The following is an 11,301-nucleotide window of genomic DNA, read 5'->3' as shown; positions in this document are numbered from 1 at the left end:
CAAGTCTGAAAACTCGTAAGCTTTTGCTATGGTGGCTAGAAATTGGTTTAACCATAACTGGTCTTCTCAAAACCAATAGGATCAAACGAAGCCCGATCCTAAAACCACCCATGGTGTCAAACAAGCCTGCTTACAAGAAGTCATTTGTAATCAAACTAGTCATAACATAAGTGGATGTTTTAAGCTTGTGGAATATCTAGAATGGTGGATCATAGTCGTTATCCACAAAAGTAGAATTCCAAAGAAATCTCTACTACCACAATTGTTCAAAGAAAGACGAAGGATGAAGTTGCTAAAAAAGCCTTAATATTGGTAGTAGTTGCAAACAATGGTAGTAAGATTTTAAATATGTCCACACTAATTTCTAGTTATGCATGGATAATTGATTGTGGTGCTACACATCATAAGATATTTGATTCTAGACAATGGTACTTCCATCCCAGTCACTAGGGAAAGATCCTTGACCTTTAATAATACTTTGAATTTAGATTTTACTTTAGTTGTTTGGTATTTTAATTATAACATTTTGTTGGTTTTTCAAATAACCACAACCTTATCTTACATTTTATTCTTTTGTCTTGGATTTTGTGTGTTTAAGGACATCCAAACAAGATAGATGATTGGTTATGGTATTAGGTGAGAAAAGCTATATTACTTGGACTTGATGTCAATGAGTTCCAACAAACTATGTCAAGCTTCAATAGTGGATAGCTCTAAGGGGGAGAAAAAGAAATTTAACATTTTGGTTGTGACATCAACATTTGAACTAGAATTTTATGGGTATGATGGAGGAGCAACTAGGAAACTGCTTATCACAATTAAACCACTCTGTCATCATCTGAACTTGTCGTGATTTCTCATGGCATCTTTTTCTCTTAATTGGTTATATCGATCATGGCTCTATTTTAGAAAGAAAGGTAAAAGAAAGGAAAATGTTGAAAACATACATTAAAGGGACCTCAACATTTGAAATTTGAATTTGTTGTTCCCTTTATTGAGATCAAAATGTTATGAAAGGAAGTTTATGTCCAGTCTTGATATAATGGAACTACCTAGAAGCTGTAGTCTTTGAATCAATCCCTAAATTAATATTGTATTACTTATTTTAGGTTTATCCCTTTATATTAATTCTTAAGAGAGAAGAAAAATATCATGCAAATATAAATAAAATCAATCACTTAAATGACCACGGGATATAATATATGGAAAATCCATTTAGCAACCTACTAGGTGTAAAAAATCATGGGTGGTTTCTTGATTGCTAAATAATCCACTAAATATGAGAAAAGAGTATATAATTTTACCTGATCGGATGCACCTACTCCCTAAGGTCTTATACTGACTACACTTACACACTTTTTCCATGTCATTGATCTAGCACTCCCATGTGCTCCTTAGTAGATTCCTCAAAGCCCTTATCAAAGTTTTGTGATGAGATCTCTCACCTTTGTTGCAGTTGAAAGTCACTCTTAAAAAAGATCTTGAAAATTTGAGAATTGAATTATCAAACTTTTGATGAATGACTATGCTCTTTTAGAGTTTATAAAAGTTCACACCTTACCTTTTAAATAAAATATCTCGATTTATATTTATAAAACCCTTTTTAGAATTATGAAGAGTTTTCTAATTCTAAAGTATTCTAAAGATCATTTTTAGAATGAAATATTAGTTTAGAGATAATCACAATTTTAAAACTTACTAAAAATATTTCAAGAATTCTTTTTAGAATCAAACACAAATTTAGAGAACATAATTTTAAAACTTATCAAAAACAATTTTTGGAATTAAAAATATAATAGAGTTCAAATTAGCAAATTAAATAGAAAATATTTTCTTCCTAATTTCTTGTATTAGATATTTTATAAGCTTTATCAACCATAAATATATACTTACCTTAACTTTTACAACTCTGAATAACCCAAACATGAAATTGATGAAGTCTAAAGTTGTATTGAAATAAATAAGACCCAAGGAAGTAAGTTGCATCTAATTAGTAAGAAATGAACACATTTGTTAGCTAAATAAAATACCCTAACAATCAATCTTCCATTTGACAATTTTGTTACAAAATACAAAGATATAGTGAGGTCTCCCATAACTCTCATAAAACCTCATTGAACCTAATCCTAATCTTAGTTTAAACCATTTCTTACATAGTGATGTCAATTTCCTATAATCTACACACACTTAAACAATAAACTTGTGAAAAGCATAGTATAGGAAAAATGAAAAAAATAATATAATCAATAAACTTAATGAACCCTTTTTTACTTCCCCTTCTTGTCATAAAAAATGACAAATATAAGAAATTTAAGAATGATAAAACAATTATAGAGAACTACTAAATAACCAAATTGTAAACCCTTATTTTAGGTCCCTTTTTCACATTATTTATTTATTTTTTATTTTATTTTTTTATTTTTTATTTTACAACATTCTAGAGGCTTCTAATTGCCAACTAGAGAGTGTGAGTGGGAGTAGTGGTGGTTTTTAAGGAGCAGTAGAGATATCCTTTGCAAGGTAGACACGTAGTAGGTTGGTTGGAGGTGGTTTTTGGCAGAGATAACTTTTCTAGGAGAGGGAGTGTCATAGACGCATATTAGTTTAAGTTGAAAATTTTTCTCCAAAAGTTATTTGTTTGAAACTACTTTACTACCATGGAGATTTATACATGTCATGTTCAAGTTGAAGACTTTACAATTAAAGCTTGGTAAGTAGACCTTGAGTTGAACTTAGGTCAAATTAATGTGTGCTAACATAAACATTTTAGTCGCAATTAAGCATAAAAGGGAATTAATGGATGCTTGAAAGCACATGAAAATAAGGATGGAAATTTTGTGGGTAACCCAAGTAACCCACCCCGCCTCATCCTTATTGGGACAGATATGAAATATAAAAAAAAGCTATAGGTCGAGTTTGGGGATATTTTAAAAACTCAAATCACGTTTGGGATATGTATGGATTTTGTTCCAACCCACCCCGCCCTACCTCGAATATAAATTTACAAAATTATCCTTTAACTACTAGTAAAATGCCAAAAACCTCCTAGTATATATATATACTTCATTCTTTCCATTTGCTCTAATTTCAATGGTCGTGCTTCTTCTTCCTCTGATGTATTGCCTGAAACCCTATCTCCAAGATTAATGCCACTTCTTCTTCCTTTCTCACACCAACTAAAATACTCTGAAATCAATTCCATCTTATTCTTGGTTTAGCCTTAGCACCCAAAACTCCTCTATCATGACATCAAACTAGTCACAGGCCCTGATCTTCTTGTCCTAAATATGTGTGACACAATCATCCAGAACATCACCTTTAAGTCTTTATTCGAGAACACAACTCAAGAGGAACGCGAAAGCCTTTGAAGTAGTGGATTTGATGAAGTCTTGTTTCAAAGATTGGTTTGAAGAGGAATTCAAATCCATGGCTGATGTTGACCCATGTTCTTGTTTGGTTCATTGTTCAGATGAATTTGTGTGTGTGTGCGCATTTTTTTATTTTTTATTTTTGTGTTTTAGATTAATTTTCAATCATTTATGCTAATTATGAGTTTAATATTATAGATTGTTGTGGTGTTAATTTGAACTTTGATATTATTTTTTCATATTTGTATATTATCAGAATTTCGTTATTTTATAGTGAAAGGAAAGTACATTTAAGCATGATCAATTAGGATTAGGGCTCAATGAACATCTGAGACTGGGCGGGGATGGGGTTATCAATCATTTTGTTAATGAGGATGGGAACCAATCAACTTGCCCCGACTCGGGTTTGTACTGGGGATGAAAAATAACTGTCTAATCAAGGGTGGGAATGGGATATATAGGAATGATCTATCCTAAACTCGCCTCGTTGCCATTACTACATGAAAGTGGTCATGTAGAATATTATATAAAAAAAAAAAAGGAAAACAACCTTGGATGCCCAAACATTTAACAAAGGACACTCAAGTCTCACTATGGAAGGCTCAAGATCTTTGCATAAATATTTGAATTTAAAAAAAAACTATAAAAGAACTATATGTTTTTTTAATGAAAATGTTTTCCTTATTTAACACAACAAAAAATTTATGGTCTTGGTATAAAAATGTATTTTGGAAAAACCTTTGAAAAAATGAAGAGTAGTTGTTATTCTAATTTAAACACTTAAAGAGGCTTTTTCTTAAGAAAATCTTGGAAATCCTTTCACATATGAAAACTAGAGATCAAGAATTTGAATTGCTAACCCTCAATATCATTTGAAATGATCTCTTAAGGAGCATGGGGTGTTCTATGTCATAGATGTGAAAAAAGAAAGTATTTATTGATTGGTATAAGTCTCATAGGATAACTAGCGTTTGAACCAAGTAAACTTGTGCACTTTCTTTTACATGTAATGGATTTTCCATGATCAATGGACTTTTGGTTTTTTCATATGCAGAGGTTTAAGCTACTCTCTATAACAACTTGTTCATGTGAGATTGATTGGTTATTAATTTATCTAATTTTAAGTATTTGGGAGACTAATCGAAATAGTCATTTGTCCAAAATAATCCATTTCGAAATAAATCATCACTTATACATTTGATTATTTGAGTATTTTTAAAATTTGAAAATGTACTTATAGATAAAGATGTGAATATGATGTAATAATTATAAATCATAAAAATTGTAGGACTTAATTGTTATGTTAACTATGGTCAGCAAGTCAATTTGCAAAGTCTAGTTTAAAAAATCTAGTGCTAATGGTAAGGAGGATTTGCAGCCTCTAAGACATGAAGAATGGCTATTCTAGGTGGCTACAAAGTCCATCAATTTTCAAGCATCACCATATAAGTTAGGAATAAATTAACCAATAGGGAAACTAAGTGTAAAGAGGACTTTTATGAGATCGACCTAACATTATGTAGTGTCCTAATCACATTATGAATTGTTTTAAAACTACTTTGCAAATTTTTTTTTCATTAATTCAAAAAATGAGGTTTTAGCACACTAATTTTTGGATTTACATTAAAAGTTTAGATTTGATTAAGGTTTGTTAGTTAATAAGATTTTATTTTGGTTTGTGGACTGCAGGCATATTTATATGCTCGCAAATTACTCATTGATCATATTTCCTAAACATGGAATTTAGAACTTGGAAGTTGGACTTTTAGGAGAGACCTTGGTTCAATATGCCAACAAAGAGGTCTTGGGTTCAAATTAGGCTCAAGCCCACCATAATACCGTAGTTTCAACGAATCAATATCAAGATGTGACTACTCACAAGAGAGAGTCATATAATTGACAAAAAGCAGGTTAGTCATAGGAAAAGGCATGTGGTTCCTAGGCATGTGCCCACTAATGCTGAGCATATCCAAAGAAGGAAATTGAAGGTTTGTAAAAGAACAAAATGTGAGACGTATTTGTCATTTATTATTATTATTTTACTTAAATGTAAACATAACTTAATTTAACTTAATTCTAAATACAACTTATTAGTATCAAGTATTAACTTGTTTAAACTTGTTTATTTTCTTATTATTTTTATTTCTATTAAATGTTAAGCATTAACGGGTGAAAGTTGTGTTTTATTGTTTCAAAAAGTTATTTTTAGTATTTAGCAAAAAATCAAATATTTTGATTTTTTTTTATTCAATTAAAAAATTCAAAAAATAAATAATAAATAAAAAATAAAAGTTAAAAACAAACAATCTAAGAATCTTTCTGATCATATGATTTAAAAATATTTTTCTATTATTAAAAATAAAAAACTATTTTTAAAAATTTTCAACACTGTTTGGCGTTGTTTTCTAGAAACGATTCTTAAAAACAAAGTGAAATAGAGAACAGTTTTTAGAGAAAAAGTAAAAGTTGTTTTCTCCGATTTTTAAAAACAAAAAGAAAATATAATAATTTTTTTTTAAAAAAACCCCATAAAAAACAAATAAAATTTAACATAATATATATCATTCTAAGGACCCCTTTGTTGAAAAGGCTTTATTTATTTATTATTTTTTTTCTCACACCTAGATAGCTGGCAGCTTGGTGTAGGAATGAGTAGGGGCCGGTTCTTGAAGTGATGAAGGGCTGCATGGGATCACATCTATTCATGGAGGACTGCCTACCTTTACGCTCATGATGGGATATTCTGAACAGAGGACATAAGAGTGGGGTGAGCAGAAAAGTGGGTGAAAGCTGGACAGAAGAAAAGAACGGGAATGGGAGAAACAGAGGGGGAGCTTTTCGAAGGGTGATATATGAGGACTGAGATAAAGCTACGCAGAGGAAGAAGCTTTTCGGATGCAGATTTTTGGAGGGCTTGAGAGAAAAAGATATCTGGGAGATGGAATGAACAGAAGCTCTGGAGGAAGAGCATTGAGAAGTCCAACTATCTTTGCTTTGGAGGAGCTCTCGGTGGCTATCTTTGCTTTGGAGGAGCTTTTAGGTAAGCTCACTATGCATATTTCGTTTTACTTTCACTACTAACGTTTTTTTTTCTCTTCTCCTTTTGGCTATTTAGGGCTTTGTGTGATTGCTTGGTCATGGGTAATATAGGTTGCACATGAGCTTTGCTGATTTCTGATTTGTTCAATATGCTCATTGTTACTGTTCTAGTCAGAGTCTTTTTTAGTATTATTTGAACTCAATGAAGCTCTATTTCACTTGGCCTTGTTTGGAGATTTGGTTATCTTTTTCTTGTTTCAATTTGATTGCCTTCCTCCCACCAATCTGAACCCCTTTGAATAAAACGTGAAATGTGGCTTTCACTGGTTCATTTTTGTTTTTGTTCTCCATGCTCTGCTTTCTTGGTTATCCTCATTTGTTTTCTGTGGGTATCTCGGGTGCATAACATTGTGTGTATTACCAACTGAGGATGTTAGAGATTGGCTACGAGACATTTGGATAAGCCAATGAAGAAGTTGGTTTCCATGAAATTCCTTTCTACCTATTCACTATATGTTTGCAGCCATCCACCCATACCCAAGCCTCTATCGGACCTCTCGGTTATCTTCTTCATCTGTATGATTGCATGACCTGCTTACCATGCTCCATTATGGGGAGAGATTAATGGAGGGATGGTTCCCGAAGTGAATGAAATTGATGGAGCTATGGAGGTGAATGAGGATAAGCACCTTATTCATGGAAATAGGTTCAGAACATCTAAGAAAGATGCTTTGAAAACACCCAGAAAGTGTGAATAGGTCAAGGATTCCTAGGACAAAGGTAAGCTTGCTGAATGGCTTCGCTACCACTCCACCAAGAGCGGAGATGAGCTAACCAGTCTTAAGGATTATATCACGGGAGAAAGCAAGAAAGCTGTTAAGAGTTCTCAATTTCTTGAAAAGTTGAAGAAGAAAGGTTATGATTTTTTGTTCATGGTTGACGTCATTGATGAGTATGCAGCGGGGCAACTGAAAGAGTTTGAGGGGAAAAAGCTTGTCCCTGCAACCAATTAGGGACTAAAATTTGATGAGAGTGAGGATGAAAAAAAGAAATAGGAAGCTTTGAAAGAGAAGTTTGAGTGTCTCCGCAAGGCGAAAAATGATGTGCTCGATGACAAGGTTGAGAAAGTTGTAGTTTCTGACCATGTAGTGGATTCCCCATGCTGCTTAGTCACAGGAGACTATGGTTGGGTTGCAAACGTGGAGAGGATCATGAAGGCCCAAGCACTTAGAAACTCCAGCATGGCTGGTTACATGTCCAACACCTTCTCCATCATACCCAAATCTCATCATTGCTTGGAATTCAAGGTAGCTTCAAGTGCACTTCCAGTCCCACCTTGGTACCCTTCATACCCCACTTTTGCACCCAAGCCCACGCCTTGCATGGCCACCTTTCGCTTGCAATCCCAGCTATCGCAACTTTTTTTTTTTCTTCATATTTTGATATCAAAATTATTTTCCAACATTCCGATTTTTAAATAGAATTTTCAAAACTTCAATTTTTGAATAATTCTTCAAATTTTCAATTTCCAAAATTCCAATTTTCACATTTATTTATCTAATCATTATTATTTTCGTTATTACTACTATTTATTTATTTATTTTTAAAATTTCATCTTTAAATAATTCATCAAAATTCCGATTTCTAAATTTAATTTCCAAATTTCAAAATTCCAATTTTCATGTTTATTTATTTAATCATTATTATTTTCGTTATTATTATTTATTTATTTATTTATTTATTTATTTTTAAAAATTCCATCTTTAAATAATTCTTCAAAATTCCGATTTCTAAATTTAATTTCCAATTTCCAAAATTCCAATGTTCACATTTATTTATTTAATCATTATTATTTTCGTTATTATTATTATTTCATTTATTCATTTATCTATTTATTTTTAAAATTCCATCTTTAAATAATTCTTCAAAATTCTGATTCCAAATTTAATTTCCAATTTCCGAAATTCCAATTTTCACATTTATATATTTAATCATTATTATTTTTGTTATTGTTATTGTTGAATATAATGTATATATAGTGTATAGTATTTCCTTTTTTAATATAGGTTACATGTGTGGTAGTTAGTTCTCCTAGGCTTGTATATATATATATATATACTTCTCAATTATAAGTAGTATATAATATGAATGAGAATTAAGGTTTTCTTCTCTCTCACTCAACATGGTATCAGAGCCAAGGGAGAAAACCTAATTCTTTCCAGTTTCCCTGTGTCATCAATTCCGGGAAACCTTCCGGTGACCGTGTTTCATTCCGGTCACCTTCCTCATCTCCCAAAACTTTCCGGTTAGTCGAATAGTCGTCAGAAAACACTCACCGCCGGCAAATTTTCCGTCGAACTTTTCCGGTGAACTTTTTCAGCGACATCTTTTTCCGACAACGACCACACCAAGAGGAGCGCCTGGAAGAGATCTCCAACTTTTCCCAAAGCACCGGAGCTAGAAAACAGTCCACCCGCCGTCCACGCGCACTTTTATGGCCGGCGACTAAATCTCACGCGCCGGTCCGTGAGGCCTTTTCCGGTGACGCGCCTCCTCCTCTAACTTCGCCTGACGCCGACCAGCCTCCCTACCTCCCTGGTTCTCCCATCCGAGCCCTGCACATACCTCTTTTGGGGATTTCTGTCTCCGTCGGCCCTCCAAACAGTCTTTCCGGCGAAGCTCCGGCTACTTTTTCTCCACCCCAATCCTTGCACGTGCCTTGGGAAGTGTTCTTCTACCTTTCTGGTGGTACCACGCCACGATCTGAGGTCGTCTCCCTTTTTCGGTGGTGCCATGCCACAATCTGAAGCCGTATTAGGGCTATCTTCGATCCAAACATACTTCATTCTCCAGATAAGTGGATGGCTACTAAAACTTCCATTTTTTCCTCTGTCATATCTGGATCTCCTATGATTACTTCGGAGAAATTGGTTGGCAGTGAAAATTATCTTTCCTGGTCTGCCTCTGTTGAACTTTGGTTTATGGGTCAAGGATATGAGGATCACTTGGTTACCCAGGAGGCAGATATCCCTGAGGTTGACCACGTACAGTGGAGGAAGATAAATGCACAGTTATGTAGTGTATTATGGCAATCGGTTGATCCCAGGATTCTTCTTCATCTTCGGGCATACAAAACTTGTTTTAAATTTTGGACTTAGGCCAAAAGATTATACACGAATGATGTCCAACGTCTTTATAAGGTGGCTTCTGCTATTGTTCATATCAGCCAACAGGACTTGGATCTATCTACTTATATTGGTCAGATTGCCTCTCTTAAGGAGGAGTTTTTGACTGTGATGCCTCTTACTCCTGATGTTAGGGCTCAACAAACACAGCTTGACAAGTTCTTCATGGTTCTTACTCTTATTGGCCTCCGTCCGAATCTTGAGCCTATCCGTGATCAGATTCTTGGTAGTTCATCAGTTCCGTCCTTGGATGATGTGTTTGCTCGCCTCCTTCGTATCTCGTCCACTCAGACTTTGCCATCTGATAGCACTTCAGATTCTTCTATGTTAGTTTCTCAAACTATCTCTCGAGGAGGACGCAGTGGTACCCGAGGTAGAGGCCAACGTCCTCATTGCACCTATTGCAATAAACTTGGCCACACTCGCGATCGTTGCTATCAGTTACATGGACGGCCTCCTCGCACTGCCCATATGGCCCAGTCCTCTGATTCTCCGATGCCTTAGCCTCCGAGCTCCTCCACATCTCAGACATCTCAGGCTTCTATTGCCTCTGTTGCCCAGCTTGGTAATGCCTCTGCCTGCCTTACCCACACATCTTCTCTTGGACCCTGGATTCTAGATTCTAGAGCTTCTGATCACCTATCTGGTAATAAGGATCTTTTCTCCTCTATTACTACTACCTTTGTTTTACCTACTGTTACCTTAGCTAATGGTTCTCAAACTGTGGCTAAAGGTATTGGTTTGGCCCTTCCTCTGCCTTCTCTACCTCTCACTTTTGTCCTTTATACTCCTGAATGTCTTTTTAATCTTATTTCCATCAGCAAAATCACTCGTACTCTTAATTGCTCTATTACCTTTTCTGATAAATTTGTGACCTTGCAGGACCGGAGTACGGGGAAGACAATTGGAATAGGACGTGAGTCTCAAGGCCTCTATCACCTCACCTCGGATTCATCTCCTGAAGTTTGCATTTCCACTGATGCTCCTCTCCTCATTCACAATCGTCTGGGTCATCCTAGTCTCTCCAAGTTCCAGAAGATGGTCCCTCATTTTTCCACTTTGTCGTCGCTTCCGTGTGAGTCATGTCAGCTTGGGAAACATACTCGTGTCTTGTTCCCAAAGCTTTTGAATAATCGGGCAAAGTCTCATTTTGAGCTTGTCCACACTGATGTTTGGGGTCCTTGTTCTACTTTAGGATTTCAGTATTTTGTCACTTTCATTGATGACTATTCTCGATGTACTTGGTTATTTTTAATGAAAAATCAAGCTGAGTTATTCTCTATTTTCCAGAAATTTTATGCTGAAATCCAAACCCAGTTCAATATTTCTATTCGTGTGTTATGCAGTGACAATGCTAGGGAATATTTTTCAACCTCATTTACTTCGTTTATGTCTCATCATGGGATTCTTCATCAGTCTTCTTGTGCTCATACTCCTCAACAAAATGGGGTAGCTGAACGCAAGAATCGACATTTTGTTGAGACAGCTCGAACTATCCTCCTCCATAGTAATGTTCCTTTTCGTTTTTGGGGGGACGCTATTCTTACCGCTTGTTATTTGATTAATCGTATGCCCTCCTCTATCTTACACGATCAGATTCCTCACTCATTTCTCTTCCCTGACCAACCACTTTATTTCCTTCCTCCTCGTGTCTTTGGTTGTACTTGCTTTGTTCATATTCTCACTCCTGGACAGGACAAGCTTTCTGC

At 34.9% G+C, this 11,301-nt stretch overlaps 1 pseudogene; it reads left to right on the top strand.

The window, feature by feature from the left end:
• Positions 1 to 7,039: 7,039 nt before the first annotated feature.
• LOC104879413 (heat shock protein 81-1-like) lies at positions 7,040 to 10,512 on the top strand (annotated as a pseudogene).
• Positions 10,513 to 11,301: the final 789 nt, after the last annotated feature.

This window comes from Vitis vinifera, chromosome 5 (genome assembly GCF_030704535.1).
Source record: "Vitis vinifera cultivar Pinot Noir 40024 chromosome 5, ASM3070453v1".
Taxonomy (NCBI): Eukaryota; Viridiplantae; Streptophyta; class Magnoliopsida; order Vitales; family Vitaceae; genus Vitis; species Vitis vinifera.
This window is presented reverse-complemented; position numbering and strand designations above follow the sequence as displayed.